The sequence below is a fragment of the Archocentrus centrarchus genome, chromosome 10 (genome assembly GCF_007364275.1).
Source record: "Archocentrus centrarchus isolate MPI-CPG fArcCen1 chromosome 10, fArcCen1, whole genome shotgun sequence".
NCBI lineage: Eukaryota > Metazoa > Chordata > Actinopteri > Cichliformes > Cichlidae > Archocentrus > Archocentrus centrarchus.
In genome coordinates, this window is record NC_044355.1 from 4047992 (window position 1) to 4068603 (window position 20612).

The 20612-nt window shown below is 38.7% G+C and overlaps 1 protein-coding gene across 2 annotated transcripts in view; it reads left to right on the forward strand.

Annotated features, from left to right (window-relative positions):
- The window catches only part of fstl5 (follistatin-like 5), a 208425-nt gene that overhangs the window by 39917 nt on the left and 147896 nt on the right, over positions 1-20612 (forward strand). The window lies entirely within an intron of this gene.

Sequence of the window (20612 nt, forward strand, 5' to 3'; positions counted from 1 at the left end):
GTGTTTATTAGAAGTTCCAGATGATTGGTTGACAGTAAAGATTTTAATTTTGCAATATTTCTTAAATGAAGGAAACAAGACTGCGTGAGCTCAGAGACTTGAGATTCAAAATTCAGATGTTGGTCAAAGATGATACCAAGGTTCATAGCAGATGGTCTGATGTCACTGGTAAGGGGGCTGATACACCTCCTTAGAGAAACTGTCAGGGCCAAACAGTAGAACCTCAGTTTTACTAGAATTGAGATGGAGGCAATTTAAATACATCCATTTGTTATGGCAGAGAAGCGTTCACTGAGGTAGGAGGGGTAGGTTGTTGGGCTTAACAGCAAAGTATAACGGTGTATCATCTGCATTGCAATGGTAGGAGAGTCCTTTAAAACTATTAACCCTTTAACGCTGGGCGATTGCCGCTGAAGCGCATGTTACTTGCCCTCAATAGCGGCGAACAGCTGATTGAGATGTGGCGTATCACTGGAGTCAGCTGATCAAAGGAACATTGATCAGCTGGCTTTTGCATTTTGTCCTATCAAAATATTGTCCTATTTGCATTTTGTCCTATCGAAAAAATGCAAACGGTTCCTGAAAGCCCAGAAATTGCACGTCACAGCGATATAGGGCTTTACGATATTTGTTGCCGGAAGTCCACGAACAGCGGCACTTTTGAAGTATGTTGTGCCACGGCAGATGCATTCGGAGTAAAAGGGTTAAGTAGATGGCCTTGGGGTAACATGTGTAAAGAAAACAGAATTGATTTTGAAGGTGCGGAGTGAACCAGGCATAACTGGAATACAGTTTGTTACTCTTGTAAACCACTGCTATACCCCAACCATGGCCTGAGCACCCTGGGGGCATTCAAAAATTTGTAATTGAGTGGATAAAGTTCCACAAGGAGACACCAGTTTCTTGGTTTGAGCTAGGTTTCATTGATACAGAAAATGTCTAATTTTTGAGAGGTGACAAAATTAAGAATGAGTCAAGATCTAGGATGATCATGATCTACTGTTAAAAAGGTGATAATTCTTAAAATCTTAAAATTGTACTTTGTCTCTTTTAAACATTTGACATGTCTTCTGTGTCCTATAGTGAATAAAATGTGGGTTTATGAGATTTCAGATCATTGGATTCTGTTTTTACTTACATTTTACAGAACGTCACAACATTTTTGGAATTGGCTTTGTAAAAAATGGGGGAAAAAAATGGTTGCAGCTTTAGCTGGCACCATTATCTCCAACCATCTTCACCTACCTGTGTGGTTGTGGACAGTGTTGATGCATTAATGCACCATGCTCCTCTTGCTGGTTGACAGATGCATCTCAGCTGTCAGCCCATCACCTTTCTAACATCTTCTCTGTCTCCTCTAAACAAGAGTCAATGTCAGGCAAAAGGTGGTCCTGCTGCCCAACATGCCTGCCACTAAGTGTTTGAAAGGGGCGCTAAATGGACGTCTCCCCATTTTTCTTCACCGGGGAAGGTCGAAGCAGTAATTGTAGAGGGTGCATTACCATAAAGGGCGGCCCCAGCTGTCTGCTGTGATTCACTTTAATGCACCATGTTCTGTAAGCCGAGAGGGGAGCTCTCACTTTGGCCAGTTTTCAGCAAACTAATTTCCAGCCCTGATAACGAGAAGGCAAGCAAACTGTAGGGAAAATCATAAATTATTCAACTATCAGCATGTACACTGGAGCCTTCTCCTTATTGCAGAACTGAGATCAATTTAGCATTAAAAGTCCCAGTTTTACAAGCTACGTCACCATCAACAAATTGAATAGACTTTTAGCAAGTCAAAATGAGAAGAGACATAGAAAATGCACTAATTCAGTTAATACTTACTAGAAGGAAGTGTGAATTTGCTCAGTGTTTTACAACACATGCAGAATGCGTCAGTCTAAAACACCACCACTCACACATTTTGTAAAAAATATTTGCTTGTCTGAGCTTTCTGCTCAATTTAAACAGGTTCTTAAAATATATACTGTAAAAAGCTTACATTTGTTAGCTTTATGAGCAACAGAAAAAATATTGGTCAGTGTTGAGGTCTGTATAACCAGTGATCACACACATTTATTGCAGATATTCACGGGGGCACTAACCCAATGGACCTTAACCTCGCTCACATACAACAATGAATCATTAGCCTCCAGTATTTAGTGAACATGAGTGGATGATATCAGCTGAATATCTGAAGGTAAAACTTTAGGATAGAATTTACCTGGTTCTGTTACAATATATATTTAGTTAAACTTCTTTATAGTTCTTTTACTTACGTGAAAATTTTTGTCACGTATATAAAAATGGTTAACGGTTATAGTAGGTGTCCTAACGGTGCATTTGTTCCTAACTGTAATCTACAGAACCTTCACTGACTCCTGCTGTAGATGAAAAGAGGTGGAAAAAGTGTGTTTATTCATCAGCTTTAGCCTCACAAAATAAATGTGGTACACAAAAGCATTTTAAAATGCCATTGTTTATCTCTGGGTTTTCCACAGGTCCACTAAAAAGCAACAACAAAGTCCAATAGTATCCAAAAATGTGGTTATAACAGGAAAAACTCCAGAAAAACTCTTGTCGCTCGTTGTTATTGTTGTTGAAAGAAAATGATGGGAGTGCACAGTAGATGTGACAAATGCAGTGTATAGAAAATATGATTGAATATAACATTATTCATAAGAATGAGAAAGATATTAAGCTCCAAAAATTTAATTTTTCAAGCTCATAAAATATAGCTAAGTTGTAGCTTTTAGCTTAAAAGCAGGGCAGGATGGCTGTCAGTATACTAGCAGAAACACTAAATAGTGCAAACGGTTAAACCACAGATTGGAGTTTAAAGTGTTTTTACAAACCACAGTCCAAACAACAGTTCAAAATACAAAAGTCATGTGTGATAAAGAAAGTATCAAATATTGTCTGTTACAGGAATTATTGCACTGATGAATAGACCCATTATAAAATGTCCAAAATATGTTATATAATTTCAGCATTGTTCAGTATCAGCTCTTATGTTTTGGTCTTTTGGTCTTTAGATAATATAAAGCACTAATTGGTCAACAAGGCCATTTTTAAAATGCTTTCCCTCTCATTATCACAACCAGTTAATAGTCTTTTGTGTGGTATAGCGCTGAATCCCCCCTCAGTCTTTTTCATGTTCATACATGTGTTATATTCTTCACCCTGTGATATACTGGCGACCGGTCCAGCCCTGAACAAGACAAGCATTTTGAGAAATGTATAGATGGATAGAAATTACATTCCTGCATTTAGTGTGGATAGAAAAAAAAATCATAGATGGAATGAACGAAGTGCCTTATAAACTCTAACTGAATGTCAGCAAGGAAGAGACAAATGCCAAACATATTCCAGGATGCTCTGTAATTGGAGTCCCAGAGCGAGCGCAGACCACACTAAGCGAGCTTGTTATGCATACTACAGGAAGACCTTGGGCTGCTGGTGAAATGCAATTTTACAAAATAAATGGACTGATTTAGGGATATGAAAAATCTGATGGAGCTTTTAAACATTATCCTCCCATTCTCATTACATGTAAAAAATGTCATTGGTAGCAGCACAATTAAGATTAATGACTTGTGCTGGTGTAGTGTGTAAACAAGAGACAGTGAAACTAACTTGCTGTGTTAAGAAAACCTTATTTTATCTAGCAGACCCTTGTCTTTTTTTTGTTTTTTTATATTGTTTATTTTTGTGATATTAAAAAGCTTTGGTCAGAATTTAACCTTTAAGGTTAAAAGTCAAGCCAGATGGAATTTTAAGACTGATAGTGATATTTGGTGATTTAAAAATCTAATATTCTGATATATCAGCTAAATTTATTTATTTATTGTCTCATCTCTTCTTTCTGGCACAAAAACATAAATGGATTTTCCTAAATTTTGTTATGTGTAGTTATTTACTTGTTTATGGCCGACTGCTCGGATCAGCTGAGTTTTGCCAACGTTGAAGTTGCAGAGTGCCCTCTGGTGGACAAAATATACAACATCAACATTCATAACATGGTTGAAGGGTGTTTTTCCTGTTTCTCTTACTTTTTCCCCCTGGCCATTACAAATGCAGCTACCGACAAAGCGACAGATAGCTAATATAATAAATAGTGCTTCCTGATGAGTTTATGGTTGCAATTTGTAGTTTCAAGTTATGTTTAAAATAGTGTAGTGTTCATTTTGTTATTGGTAGCATTTAGAGTAAAGCACATTAGAATGGATTAGCTGCTACAATATGAGCTTAGTGTCTTTTGTTTTTCAGATCCACCCTTCACTTATGATGCCTGGTTTCAAAAACATGTGACAGCCAAAATGCTAAAATCAAAATTTTAAAAGTCAGTGGGTGACATCATAGTCACTGATATCCATTTTTACAAACACTGATGAAGCAGAAGATTATGACCACATTCCTAATATTGTGTTAATCCCCCTTTTGCTGCCAAAACAGCCCTGACTTGTAGAGGCACTCAACTACACCCCTGAACGTGCGCTGTTATATCTGGTGCCAAGATGTTAGTAACAAATCCTTTAAGTCTTATAAGTTGCAAGGTGGAGCTGCCAGGAATTGGACTTGTTTGTCCTGCACATCCCACAGATGCTCGATTGGATTGAGATACGGGGAATTTGGAGGCCAAGTCAACACCTCAAATTCATTGTTGTGCTCTTCAAACCATTCCTGAGCCATTTTTACTTCTTGGCAAGGTGCATTATCCTGCTGAAAGTGCCACAGCCATCAGGGAATACAGTTTCCATTAAAAGGTGTGCATGGTCAGCGACAATGCTTAGGTAGGTGGTTGGTGTCAAAGTAACATCCCCATGGATGGCACGACCCAAGGTTTTTCCAGCAGAACATTGCCCCAAGAATGACACTGCCTCTGCTGGCTTGGCTTCTTCCCAATAGTGCATCCTGGTGCCAGGTGTTCCCCAGGTAAGCGACGCACATGCACCTGGCCATCCATGTGATGTAAAAGAAAACTCAAATCCTTGCACTTGCCCATTTTTCCTGCTTCTGCTTCGAGGACAAAATGTTCAGTCAGCATTGGTAGGGCTCTAGTTTTAGTGAGTACGTACTAGTTTTAGAAAGTGAGGATGTACTCACATGTGCACCCATGGCCTTGTACCATAAGGAAAGCTTTGGAGTTCAGTACTTGGGAGCAGTTAGCAACCACACCACATTTATGCTATGTGTGAATCCAGTTGAAATGCACCCTGGCCCACCTCTTAATTATACATTTCAAAGGAAATTTGTATATTTCATGAATATTCCTCCAGTACTTTTCTGTTATTATTGACATTAATGCGACGCCTGTAGTCACCAGAGTCCATGATAAATAGCAACACTTTGCTGTTTGGATCATTACTTTATTTTGTGTAGTTATTGCTATTTACCTGACATATGCAGAACCAAACAACCATATAATACCATAGAAATTCACCAGATTAATCAAAGCTCATACCAGCAGAAAATGCAATACCGTGTATTTTCACTGAGTGAATAGTGAAGAGAGATTTCTCCCCAGACTGCAGTTATCAGTCTAATAGCTGAACATTCTGGACTATTCCTATTAGTATGTTACTGCCTTTCAGGTTTGAACTCTGCACAAGAGCAAACATCTTGTTTTGTTTCCTGGCACAAATGTTTATGTTCTTCTAATCTGTGTCATCTCCCATAATTTATTCATTTGTATGCATGGCAACTGCCTACTGCTTGCTCCTACCAGACCCGGGCCCATAGCAGTTCATTTGAATAATTCAAAAGCTGCAAACACCAAGCTCTAAATTGTATATTAATTCTAAAATTACACACCACCCCCTGGGACTGGGTTACACTTTTAATAACTCGTCAGAGCTGTTCTGAGGAGAGTTGAACGTTGCGTTCCTCTGCACTGTTCTCAGGCAGAATTACTGGAAGACTCCCTGTTGTTCCATCTAGTGTCACTGTTTTGCCACAATTTAATTTGCAGTGGCTTTCATACAGTAAGTCTTAATCAAGTTATTGTAGATTCAGGGAGTGCAGTCTTTTCCTGGTCAGGGAAGGAAGCAATTTTTAAAGAGATGCTGTGGGACTGCACTGCACCATCTGCTTACGAGCACCCCAGCTAGTCTTAGACGAGTGGCTGGGTTTTAAAGAAAAAAAAGGGCCTATAGGATCTGCTTTTTGAATCCCCGCAGGACTTTGTGGCTAGCTTTACAGGCCACTTACGCTCCTTGACCCACTAAGCCATTAGAGGACACTTGTCTGCCCTAAATACTGTATCATACTCTTTCACCTTCTTGGGGGGGAAAAAGCCAGCTGTACCTTGCACGGTCACGTTGCGCTTCAGAAAGCATTTGACTGTGTTTGCACTACAGGTCTTCACGCTCAGTTTTAAATTGACATCCATATATTTTTTTTAAGTGGAAGAAAATGGATAGATATCTTTTTTAATGGATGAGTGTCAAAATCCTTGGCTATAGCCCATAAGATGTGTGATAGCAATATTACCTGATAGCAGCCTCGAACCACCCACAAAAAAATTAACATATTACATTTGGGTTTCTTTTATTCAATTCTCTTCTTAGGCTCATCGTTTGACTGTAAAAATGACTTCTAGTAAGGGCCTTAAGGGTATTTTGCATTGTGCTCAGTGTTTGTCTAAAATTTAAAACCATAAGGCCTGTACAGTAGTTTGTTATGGAACCTGTGATGCAGCTGATGAGTGTGTGTTTATAGTGTTACCAAGGTGAGGTCTGACATCCTCACATTCATCCATACATTTACACTTAAGTTAAATGAATTATAGCCCTATAGCAGCCAAGGGATTTTTGTTGATTTAATTATAAAGAAGAGCTTAAAACATGATTATAGAATCCCTTTTAAAAATAAAGAAAAAAAAAACAGATCTGTGTAACTTTATAGTTGAAACGCAAAGCCAAACATTGCACTTCCTCTAATGGTCACTTAACGGTGGGTCCAAAGTGAATCAATTCACTTAGACTTCCAACTGTTTTTCATCTTTATCACAAATTTTCCCCTTCATGGCAATGGCTGCATTTTTGACACATCAAGTGGGAGAGGTGGATGCTAACAGGTGCGCTGCTAACTGTCTGCTAGGCTTCACCTTTGCTAATTCTAGTCACTAATTTGGAGCTCGTGGCAATGTTTGTGGCATTCATGCCTTTTGGGAGATTTTAATGCAATTATCTGATGAATCAAATGGATTGCTGTTTGCCTAAGTGTACTAACAGCCTGGCCGTAAAGTCTGTGCTTGAGATTTGGTGGCTGAAATTTTGGGGATTTTATTGAGTCTTTGTGATGCACCCATACAATCTATGGATGCACCTTATTAAACTTTCTAGTGTTGTTAGCTGATCATCAAGTGAAGTTATATTGAATGATTTTTTGTTTTTTTTCTGGGCAAGTTTGGCCTTCTGTGCTTCCCTGGGGTCAGGGCTCCTTCTATCCCAGTGTAGACATGTCAGTGAAATGAATGGGGAAGCCGTATTTTTTTGTCACAGTAATTTTGCTGATCTGACCCTTGACAATGAGGATGACAGAGAAGGCTAAAAGGTATCACACAAGCTACAGCACAAGTGTTTTGAGGACAGCTCACCAACATTGTTATACCAACACAAAAAAACCTAAGCTACAACAACACATTAAAGTACAATTAACAATTTAACAGTACTGTTTTGTTCCAGTTGCAAAAATGTTATTTTTCTAGACAAAAGCAAAAACACTAAACATGACCATTTTTTAAAGATCTGAATGGGAAAACAAAAAAACAAAAAACAAACAAAACAGGTGAACAAAAATAACAAACCACAACATTCAAAATGCATCATGATTATGCATCTTTTATACACTGTTAATTCAAAACTGCTTATTTGAAAATATAATGTGATACACTAAGTATAGATGTCCATGTTAGAAATAAGTCAAAAACTGCTTGCTAGTACATGTTTACTTTTTGTGTTAACATGATATTCTTCAGACAGGAGGTCACTTTAAAAAAAAATTAGAAACTATAGCAGGGATCCTCAACTCCAGGCCTCGAGGTCCGGTGTCCTGCAGGTTTTAGATGTGTCTCTGCTTCAACACACCTGAGTCAAATATAGAAGTCATTAGCTGGACTCTGGAGAACTTGACTGCATACTGAGGAGGTAATTCAGCCATTTGATTCAGGTGTGGTGGATCAGGGACACATTTAAAACCTGCAGGCCTGGAGTTGAGGATCCCTGAACTATAGTGTGTTTACTCAGCTTACACCGCATTGTATCCTATAGACAGTGATACAGTCTGGTCAACAGATTTCAGATTAGTAAAACTTTTTTCATCCATCCATTCAATCCATCAGTCCATCCATCCAACCAATTCTATCCAATCAATCAATGAATTCCTTCCAATCAATCAATTAATTCCATCCAATTCCATCAATTCAGGGTCGCAGGGGGGTTGGAGTGTATCCCATCTGCCATAGGGCGAGAGGCAGAGGCAGAGTACACCCTGGACAGGTTGCAGGTCTGTTACAGGGCTAACATCGAGAGACAGACACCCATTCACACTCACATTCACACCTGCGGCCAATTAACCTAATTAATCCCCACTAGTGGCGCAGCGTTTTTAGTCCATAATCGTTAGTGAATTGCATTTAACTTTAAAATAGAACTGTTTCATTTTGGTATATTGTGATTTATTCTTAACTTCTGTGCACTCAAAATAAACAAGTTGGTATAAGTTGAGGTTATGTAGACAATGAATTTGTGTAGTTTTTTTTAAATTTAATTAAGACCAGCTTATCAAATGTTATAGTGCCAAAAAAAAAAAATACTACATTTAATGTAGTTTTGTCTGCGAAAGCATAATAGTTTTGTGCGCAGATTTGTTTAGCATACTGGAACATCTTAAATGGAACAAATCCATTACTAGAGCTATATGAGATAAGGATTAATTGGATTTTGTCATGGGGAAAAGTGACAAACCCTACCAAAATTTGTCAGTAGGTGTCCAAATTTAGCTTGATTTTTAAATAGTTTTCTATACCACACTGGTATTTCATCCTACATGCTTGTTAATTGTACTCACCTGGTGTTCCAGGTGTAAGTTAGTTCCTAATTAGATGACTAAGATGTAAACCAGCAGGACTCTGCATAGTGTGAACCACTCAAATGTTTCCTGCTGGGGTACAGACTTCTAATGAGCTACAACCCAGGAAAACACATTGACTGTTCTAGGCCATAAGAATAACATTTATGAGCCATATCCTAGTATACTGTTATGGCATGCAATTTATTTTCTGGTCTTTGAATTGCTTAATGAACTTTCAAAGAACATTAAACTGCTTATTTGAAAATAGCAACACACACAGGGTAAAAAAAAAAGGGAAAAAAAAGAGTGATGGGTGTCATGGTGATCATCAGTACTGCTGCCAAAGGAAGCATAACGTGCTGCACACTTAGCAAGATCAACAATATTACCATCAAAACTCATCTTGAGTGTATAAATGACTCCCAGGATGTTGATACCCATAATTTTTGGCAAACCATATCCTGAATATGTAGAATTAAATGGAGTGAGACGAATCTAATTGAGATTCATCAATAATTCTTAGTGATCTGCATGAACCCATGCTACTTACAGTGGATAATGATGAAGGCTTGGCAATAGCGGCGCTTCTTTTTCCATCTGAAGGTCAACACAGTAATCATAGGAAGAAAGATTATCTTGAAGGTCGGTTCCAGCTTTCAGCCTACTTTAATGTCCCTTTTTATGTGAATGGCAAGACCGCATCAGTGTCCAAACGTGGGAAAAAAACGTCCATTTGACCCATTCATGTACAACTTTTTTATTGTGTTTTGTTGTACATGTCTAAGATAAATATAACGTTTTGCAGTCCCAAAGAAGAATACATTTGAAAGATTTTATATAAGTTGCCATTCAGCCCTTTTCCATGTACGTGACATTAATCACCTCACAGTAGTCATGGGCAGTCTTCGTGTAACACTGCTTGTGTTAAACTTGGGAAATATGAACAGAGTGAAAACACACCGTGATTCCAGGTTAGTTTTCAGGTGTTGTTTTTGTTTCTGTAAGTTTTATTGCATTCAGAGGGAGATAAAAAGCTGATGTCAGTGATGGAAGGCTCCAGTCTTGTTGTATGAGTTAAGGAGAAAAAAACCCATCAGTGATTAGGTTTTTCTTCTGATCCTTCGTGAAGTGAAGTCTTAGTTGACCATGTTTTATCATGGCCATAAAAAAGTCGTGCATTGGTCTTTAGGGGGTGTGTGTGTGTTTTATGCTTTTTCTCTAGATAGGCAATGGCTGCTTTAATGTCTTCACTTTTCTGTTTATGTTCTATTTTTCAGTGACAGTTTCTTTCTTACTGTGGTTCATAAACACTTCTACTTTGCAATAATACCACTTACAGTTGATTTTTTTCACATATTTCACAAACTACCTTTTACAATGGTGGCGTCCTATTGCAGTGCCACACAAATTCAATGAACTCTTTACAATGACCCAATCTTTCACAAATGCTTGTAAAGGTAGAACGCATCACTGTAAATATGATGATAATTGTAAATAATAGTTGCCTACATAACTACAAACTATACTGTTCATTACACTGACCAACTGTCTGCTAGAAATGAATGATGAGCAGATTGCTTTATATGTTGACAGCGCTTTATGCTAAATTGGTTGCACCTTGGTGTCTCACCAAATAGCTGGTGTAAGCTGTCTGTCATGGTCCTGGGTCGGTGGCCCAGTGTTTTGTTTTTTGGTTAGCTTTGTGTTGTTGTACCTTTTGAGTTGTGTTTATTAGTGTTCTCCTAGTTTTCTGTTTGTTTCTTTGCATATTGTTTGATCCCCTTTGTCAAGTTTTCTGTGTTTAGTCTGCATGCGTTATGTTGGTCACTTCCTGTTTTATTTTGTAGTCTTGTGCTCCTTGTGTGTTGTGTTCAGTTTACTTCCCCTGTGTTATTAGGTTCATTTGTTTCACCTGTTCCCTGCTGTTTCCACTCTCCCTGATTTCCTCGTGTGTATTTAAGCCCTTAGTTTTCCTCTGTACTCCTCATCTTGTCTATGTGTCTGTGGCGATGGCTGTGTGTTTTGTTTCAAGTTTTCAAGTATCTAGTTTTGGGTTTTCGGGTTTTCGAGTTTTCAAGTTTCAAGTTTCGAGTTTGTGTTTCTTTGTGTTGCGGGCTCCCCATCAGCCTGTTTTATGTTTGAATAACTTTCTAATAAATTTGCGCGCCAAATCAGCTCTCGCCTGCGTCCTGCTTTGAGGTCCTTCCTTGCTGCGCCTGCACCAGCCGTAACACCTTCTGCGATAACTGGCCATAAATTTTAGGATTATAAGAGTAGATGTAAAATCAAAGTCTTGGCTGTTTTTGTACAGCTTATAATACTGCTGTCACATGCCATATATGGATTTTGCCACAAGAAGACTTTTAAACAGGAGAGAGTTGTTTAGGACAGAACCTTAACTGGAGCGAGTAGTAAATACAGCTCAGTCCAGCTTGCCCCTGGTCTTTAGTGAACAGTAACACAAAGAAATATCCATAGCTTTGGGAACAAGGACTCTCTTACTCATGTTTTATTGTCAGGCACGAAATGCTGTTTCTTGATTCTTGAGTTCTTTTTTTCAGTCAGTTTACAATACATGTAGAAATTGCTTGAATGCAGTAAGACTTGGGTTTGTAGTCAACAGTCAATATGAACAGAAAAGCTTGTCTTTTTGTATTTCTTATTCTCTTCTGAAGAGAGAGATGTGTTAATCTGCTCACATCACAGACCCTGAAATGTGGCGAGAGCCTGTAATGCTTTGAGCAAGAGCATTTTACATTGGACTGAATTCACTTCAAAATTTTTCATCTTTGTCAATATTTCACCCAGAGATGCAATAACACAGAATGATCCTGAAAAGTTCAGAATAGAGAGGAGCCCAGCCCACTGTAATGTGAAGTAGTAATGGGGAATAGCGTGGGGGGGCTTACAATTAGGTGGCAATCTCTGATAAATGGGGTTGTTGGTGAAAACGCACTCAGTGCTGCATCCTGATGTGGACAGACTGAGAGAGGAGCCGGGCCCACGTTCAGTCATTAGGCCAGGGAATGAAATGGGACGGAAAGTTGCCAAGTGGTTGCCAGGTGCTCTCATCCACTCTCACACGTGCACTCAGCCAGGAACCAGCACACACACATACTATAAGTGGCTAAAAGTAACACACTCCTTTTGGTCTTGTTCCTGAAATTGAAGTCTTTTTTTCTTTTTTCAACAATGTTGTATTTCACATTTTGCACATTTTCACATTACATCCACGGAATAAGTTACAGAATAACACTGATGAAGGCATTTCCAAAAATGTCATAAAAAATGTAAGTTCGCTGTCTTTATAACACCTTATTGTACATCCTAAAAGGAGAATGTAATGAGTATGTCGACTGAATAAAAAGCAGGTGCACATTAAAGTGGTGGATATGTGTTATTAGCTGATGTCTTATTTGCAGTTTGTCTTCCAGAGCTTGAATGAAACAGAAATAATCTTTGAGGCATGATCTAAGATATGACATCTCTTTACACTGATGTAGTGGATTTAATGGATATAACAGTGTACCAGTTGTAATTACGTGAATGATATGAATTGTTCAAATATCGCTATACTAGTCATGAGACAAAATGCTCTATGTAGGGTTCCAAAGTGTGTAAATGCATTTTATTTTTGGCCACCAGGAGAGTTGTGGAGTCAGTTTTGAGGGGAACTGTTTGAAGTGTTTGAATAAGTATTTGGCTACACAGAGTTCAGGATTTTTGGGTATGCACCTAAAAATATAACTTGGGATGGCCCAGTGTGTAGGTAGAATGCTGATCTGTTGAAAAGTGGGATAGAAGCTTGTAATCATACGATGCAAAGAAAAAAAAAAGAATCAATACTCCACATCTCTCTTCAGTGGGGCAGACATCATGGTGCACAATAATTTGTGAAATATATAAAATTTGTTACACTAATGATTGCACATTTATGAAATCACACCACCAAATGGCATGTTGGGTAATGGTAGCTAGCCAGGTAGCATGGTTATCAGCTGGTGCTCTGTTGCTACGTTCAGAAACGGTAGAGGCAGATCGAGGATGAGTAAAAAGAGACCAAAGATCCACGAGGAAACCTCGCGAGTCAGAAAGGAGGTGCGTCAGAAGTTTTTATAGCTGTAATTCTTATACAGTTAATGCAATATGTTTGCTAAACCCCTTGAATCCAAACTGAAAGTTTGTGGTGGTGTACACAGCCAAAATTACAATTTCTCACTGTCCAAACATTTGTGGACATGACTGGATTTAGTATATACTAAACATGTGCACATCTTAGACAGCAGCATAATCTTCACAAAACAATATTTGTCCCCATATTTGAACAACATTTCCAATTACTGTAAATAAGAATTCACTAAATTAATTGGTGCAATTTCTGCATAAACAGCACAGGTTTTCTTCTGCATTAATTAAAAACCCTGTGAGGTGGGAAAAAAATGTTTTCATTCATAAAGAGTCTTTTCTTTTTGACAGTGTAGCTTGATTCATTTGCTTCAAAGTAGCAAAAATATTTTTAAAATTCATTGTAGTGGTGGGGGTGGGGATTCTTAGCCTCTGTTGAGCAGCTCTCATGTATACCTTTGTGCACTGTTGACAAGCTGGAAAATATTTCATGTGCAGTTTAATCGTATAGTTTTAATTTATATTTACACTATGCCCTTTGTACTCAAAGTGGTTTGTGATGAATATGTCAGGCAGTATTTTATGAATAAGTTGAGCGTGACTTAACTTGGGTGTTCTTTTAGATTTCAGAAACACCAAGCACAATCTATTCATGTGCTGTCAGTTGTGTTTGCAGAGAGCGACAAGATTGATGTTCAGTAGTAAACACCCCCCGTCCCCGTCTGCGTCCTTTTACCTGAACTGAAAACGTCCCTGTCTTGTTTAAAAAATAAAGCTTTTTTCTGTTTTTTTTTTCTTTTTTTTTTGCTGTACTTTTTTATCTAAGCAGCTTCCATCATATGTGATAATTCAAGGCTCACAGGAGCATATTTTGCAGCTATTCTTGTCAGCATGTAATGGCTTTGACCCTTGCACTTTCTACTCTGGCTGCTTTTACTGTTAAAGAGAAAATTGGATTTCACTGTTCAGTTGTCTCGTATAAGAGTTAAATGTCTAAAATGTGAATGCAAACGCTTTCTCTTGACCATAACTGTTATATATATATTTTTTATACGGTACTTAGAGATACTGAGGTTGGCACGGTTTCAGACCAGCAGGTTGCAGAGCTCAGCTTTTATTAAAACAGAATAGGCTTTCCCCTTTATAAATAATGTCAAGGATTTGTCCTCTGTTCCTCGTCGAGTTAGACAAGATTGAATTTATCAAACAAAACAGGACAAAACATGGGAAATTAAATTTGAGAATATATAGTCCAACCATGCAACAGCATGAAACTGAGTTATATGTTGAGCTGCAGTCATACAGTGAGTTAAATAAAAAAAAAATGGAACCATAAGAAGTGACATAATGCCCCCCCCAAGACGTTTTCTTTGCATTTTAGTGAAAGGGCTGTGGAGCGAACTCATTGAGGTGGAAGGGAAGTCATCAATGTTTCAAACATAGTGTGTTGCTCTGCTTCAAAGGCTTGAAAAAGCTCTTATGCCTCAAATAGATTCTCATAAATTGTTCAAGAGTTGTTTACGCCACCAGGAGTAAAAGTGTTGTCACAGTGCTGCAATTAGCATTTGGTAGGGGAAGGATGTGCATTTCAGCAGGTGATAACACAACACCTTAACGATGCTGATGGATACAGGTCTTTGAGCAAGTCTTTACCTCGGGGGGCTGACAGAAACAAGTCTTTGACTTGGCATGTGTAAAGCTGACGATAGCAATGCTGTAACTGGCTGCCTTTTTGACACCTTTTATCAGCAGACAACAATTTGTAATCAAATGAGAAACTGTGCCAAATGTACTTTTAGCGAACCTGATGCGTCTATCTCCACATACGTAGACAGATTCCTCGCTTCTGTAACAAAACAAAACAAACTTGGCAAAACTTGGCAAAAAATGTAATTCTGGTGTGATATTTCAAAACACAGGAACTTTCTAAATTGACAGTGTGAAAAGGTGGTAATTATGCACATTTAGATTCATATCTATGGAGTAATTTTGAGCATTACAAACTATCCATTAACCAGAAGAGCTGAGTTTTAAACATACTGATTTAGCGGTGGGTTTTAAGTAAGAACCTTTAAGAAAACTCTCCTCTAAATTTGGAAATGATAAAATGCACTAAAAGATAAATTTTCATTATGGTTTGCACGTTTTGGCACTTGTTTTAAGGTATTGGAGATTTTCTTAAATTTTTTTTTCATTAATTTAATTTGTTGGACTATAATTGGCAAACTGTGAAATTAGTTGTCATTCATCACCGATCAGCTACTCAACAGTTTGAAAAAAAAATGGTGACGTGCATCCCATGCCTTATAGCTATTTTATTCCACTTATCTCCAGCAGTTATGGTAAATCATTTATCACTGAATATGAAGGAAATTACGCTGGTCAAGCTTAACATGTTTTCTGGTGGAGAATTCATTTTTAACTAAAAAGAACATTTTTTTTACCAACTTAACACATCTGAGGTATTATCTCAAATTATGAAATTATCTGTCTTTAAGTGTCAGTCTTATTATAGGGTTCACAATCCCATCTATTGGTTAAAGGTTTGTGTCTTTAGGTGAAAATTATTCACCAGTTGTTTTAACACGAAATACCTGCAGCTCAGAGTGCCTGAAAATAAATCGCGCTTAGCGTCATTAAATGTCCTTCTCCATAAATGTGTCACAAATAATTCATTGTCAACAAATTGGTGACATTCAGGAGATTGTTTCTGAGACGCTGCTAATGGTCACAGTTACATGCAGTCACTGTGGGAGCAAGCGCCCAGTGATGTTTAACCATGAATATATTACACCTTTTCTTTGCATGACAACAGGTTGGCTAAAAATACACTTTACTACTATTGCTGCTGCTGCTAGTGTAGATGCTTGTGCATTCCATTAGCTGCAGCTCTCCACTTTGCCTTAAGTACTTGCTCACCATCTGAGACTTTCAAAGAAATTATTTGAACAAAGTGTCTGTTGGTGTGAGGGAATGTGACATTGTTTATGCACCGTATAAAGTTTTAAGATTGTTTTAGCTGTTGTTTATTCCGATTTGCATCTCCTTTTTCTTATTCATCGTCCTTGTGGGCCAGCTAAACTTGGTGCACCGAGTGAGCTCAGAGCCTGATTGCTGTTTACCGCACTCTGCTCGCTCCCTCAGGACTCTGAGCTGTTGTAATGGAAAACATCAGATACAGGTACTACAGCAACAGTTTGAGTTTAGAAAGTGAAGACAAAGCAATTGCAAAAATAAATAAAAATGCATTACAGAGCTGCATGTCTGAGAATAAGTATGCTTCAAATATTGCTTAAATGGATCAGGACCAAAGTTATTAGAAGCTTGAATGGGTTAACAAAGGGAGAAGGCTGTTGCACTTTGGGGAGGGCAATTTCCATCACGCTATTGGTTTTTGCACCCCCCCACCCCCTTCCCTTTTCAGAGCTTGTTTTTTGCTGTCATAGCAACGCTTTGATCCATCTGCAAAGACAATCTGATTATGTTGGCCATGTCCAAGTACGTCTGTTATCCCTTTACACAGCGTTCACCTCATCATGCATGCATGGAGGGATAATGCCCTTCAAATATTGCACACTGGAGTCACATCTGTCAGGACCTTGGTGTTACCTACATGCTCTGACTAAAGGTTAATGTTTTACCTGCACAGGGCATATTTTCATTTGTTTGTTTTTTTTTTAATGAGATAATTCTGACTAATTGTCTTTGCATCCTAAGTAATTCTCCACACAGAGATTTCAAAATACAGAACTTTATTCAAACAAGGTTAAGAACAGAAGTCTATTATACTCACTGAAGGATTTTAAATGTAAATGTATGATCCAGGACTTTTTCTTATTGGAATTTTTGATGACTTGAATCATTATTCAGCTGCAGTTTAACATAAACAGCTGTTGTCAGTGCCATAGTTGCACTATATAGCAGGCATACAGCTGGTGAACTGTTAAGTAATTTCCCAGGTGACTTTAAAGCTTGCCATTTTAAAAAGTCAGACTCTGGACTTCTTGTACTTGGGGTCCTTTTCGTCTGTTATGCAAGCAGTAGTTCAACCAATTATCGTGTCCAGCTGTCCATAGTAGCACTAAATTTATTTTAACTTAATAATTGCCACTCATATCAAATAATTTTAAACAGCCTACCTGCAGTTTGAAATGACTGTAATACCTGGCACTAATTGGTAATCATGCAGCTGTTATCGCTGCTATAATGCCTCATTTGAATAACAGGAATATATTTAAATATAAAGTAGAAAGGTAAAACATACCAATATTCTAATATTTTAATGAGTAAATAAATGCCTGCAACAAAAATAGTGTTTTATGTAACTATATTATACTCACCCATTATTCTTTCTTATATATTGTTTCAGTGGTATATACTAACAGTTGTGGTCAGAGGTTTACTGTACATACACTCGTCATGGGCATGAATGTTATGGTAATTTTGGGCTTTCAATGATTTCTTTGAACCGTTCTTTTTCCAGGGTGGAATGATTGTACAGCATACATGTTTAATGACTCTAAAAAACACAAATTTGAATTTATTTTGGATTTTCTCTAATCCACTCAATCAAAATTATACATGCAGGCTCAAATGTGTGCACACCTTCACTTAAATATTTCAATAAGTGGAGCTAAAAGATCTACAGTTTCTTTTAACTTGATAAGACCAAGGCCCTGAGGATGGCACTGGTAATGGCAACAGGCAGCAGTGGTTGTGTGCGCTCTCTGGGTGTGTTTTGTGTACTTTGTTTTTTACACTGCTTTTATCGTCCTGGGTGTGAATGGTACAAAGCAACAATCATGACTCCTGCTTGTGTGGTGCACTTATTGGTCCTTGTGTCACTTTTTTTTGGGTGGACGCTGTAAGAACAAAGTACATCTGCGGTTAGCTGGGATTTCTTCCTCCTCTTCCTGCGAGACTCAGATGTGGGCTTTGTGGAACCCTATGCAGAGTTTGAGGGTTTGGAAAGCCCACTCAGTTGGACAGAGACTCCACGGTGACAGGCAAATCACTTTGTGGAGGATTGCGTCTATGTGTGAACAAAAAGTGGAGCAACACCGTTGACATCAGTGAGGCACTGTGCACTCCTGAGATTTAATTTCTGTCTGTATCTTTGCACCCTTTTTACCTGACAAGGGAATTTCCGCAGTTGTTTTTACCCTTGATTACATGCATCCCAAGGCTAATCTGGATCTAGCTTCTCAGGCTATTGTGCGATCCGTCCAGCAGCTTCAGGGAATCTCCCTGGATGCTCCAAACTTTATGATTTTAACCACTGCAGGGTTGGGAAGTTTTACAAATATGTGACGTGTCCCACTTATGTATGAGGTTCTGTCCTGCAAATCTGCTGAAGAAACAGGGTGCCAGGTTGGCTCAGCGTTTGAGTAGGTGACCATATATATGCCGTGTGGCGGTGCGGGTGGTGCAGGTTTGAGTCCTGACCTGTTGCCATTTGTCCTCCCCCATCTCCCTCGTTCCACTTTCCTGTGTCTCTCCACTGCAATCTGTCAAATAAAGCTGTAAAAGCCCCCCCCCCCCCCCCAAAAAAAGTGCATGCACTGACCTTGATGAGCTTACAGACTCTTTCATCATATGTCACTTTCTGTGACGAATTAGTCATTCCATCACTATATTTCCTAATAATAAACCTTGGATTTCCAAATCAGTTAAATGTACAATTAACTTGAGTAATATGTTTTAATAATTGGTAAATGGCTCGATACTGTACCACATACTGAAGAAACAACTGAGGGAGGAACTGAAAATAGCCAGAGTGAATTATAAGAAGAGGGTGGAGAATAAGTTTAGGTCCGATAATTCTCTGCCTGCATAGGACGGGGTTAAGTCTATGATGGGGATGCCGACTAAAAGGACTGTGATTGCTTTTAATTCTTTGCCTGCTTTTAAGTGCTGTCAGATGTCACAGTACACATTAATAGTGTTACTCTTTTGGCAGACAACTTTTGTTTTCTTTGTGACCAGATGGAGTGTCGGTGCTCCCAATTGCGTAACTGCTTTTAAATGGCGGTGGAATTGCAACCACATAGAGCAATAATTTTTTTTTTTTTTTGCATACAAAACCAGAGGATTTACACTTATATAACATGCATCCAACGAGTCCCAGAGCAGTGTGTCGTTCCTCTAATGGGGTTCGCAGAAATTGCATAAAAAGTGCAAAAAAACAAAATACACTCCATGCACTCTATTGTTTTCATTAGCATTTACACCTATGGCATTTCTGTAGCTAGCAAAATATGTAAATACCAAAAATGATTTTCAATTTCTTTGTGAGTTTGTGCACTTTTTAGCTACTTTCTTTAGTTACCCTGGATTTCTTTCATACGTATTATTAAAATTTAGCTTTGGGAAGTGTTATGTTGCTCCCTTATAGTGTCACTAAGTAAACATTATTACTCGACACACAGAGCATGGAGGACAACTTCTTGCTGGTTCACTCGTTTTTTTATTATGCTACTGTTGCTATCAGAACCCCTGTATGCCCTAGTGGCGGTCTGCCCCCCTGTGGTAAGTATTGGTAGGACATCTCTAGGTTCATACATCACATATCTCCTCCCCACTAAGGGGCTCGACACACGGGGAGCGACGTCGCTCGCTCTCCATTCATTTCCTATGGAGCTTGTGCGATGAGGCGACAATCGCTTGCCCTCCTCCAGCTAAGCGACCGGCGACGTTCGTGCATGTGAAATTTCGAGCTCGTACACGTAGACGTGCACACGCGACCAGGCAACGCGACACAACAAAGTTGGAAAATGTTCTACTTTTGTCGCTGTCGCGTGGCACTAAACCAATCAGCAAGAGTTTCATTGACTGACCAATGAGCGAAGAGTATGCTACACACTGTAGTTTGCAACCACTTTCAGCAGGAAGGAGAGCATCGTTTTAGCTGTGTTTGACTTTCCTATATTATATGACACTTCACGCAGTGATTATCGAGTTAAACATAAAAGGCAGCCGTATGAGAACGTGTTGGTGCAAGACTAACGTTAAACAGACGGATAGAGAGGACTTTTGTGCTAATATAGGATGAACGCGAGGTTGTCTTTTTCTTTTGTAGAGGAGACTTAACAGCAAGATTTCTGTCAGTTCCAATAAAATCTTCAGACTCCTCATCTTTATTCCCGTGTCTGACACGGACTGCTTTGAAAATGTCTAAATCCCTCCAGTTTCATAACCAATCACATTTCTTGGAGACGAGTGACGTAAGAGCGCGATTCGCAAAGCTGCCGTCGCTATCGCGTCCCGTGTGTTCGGTTTCACCCCAGTGGCGATGCGACCCATTCGTCGCTGTCGTTTGTCGCTCCCCGTGTGTCGAGCCCATAAGATTTGTTGTCAGTAACAAAAACATTTCTTCGGAAACAAACGTAAGACATTATATCCCCTTTTAAACTACATGAGATTATTTC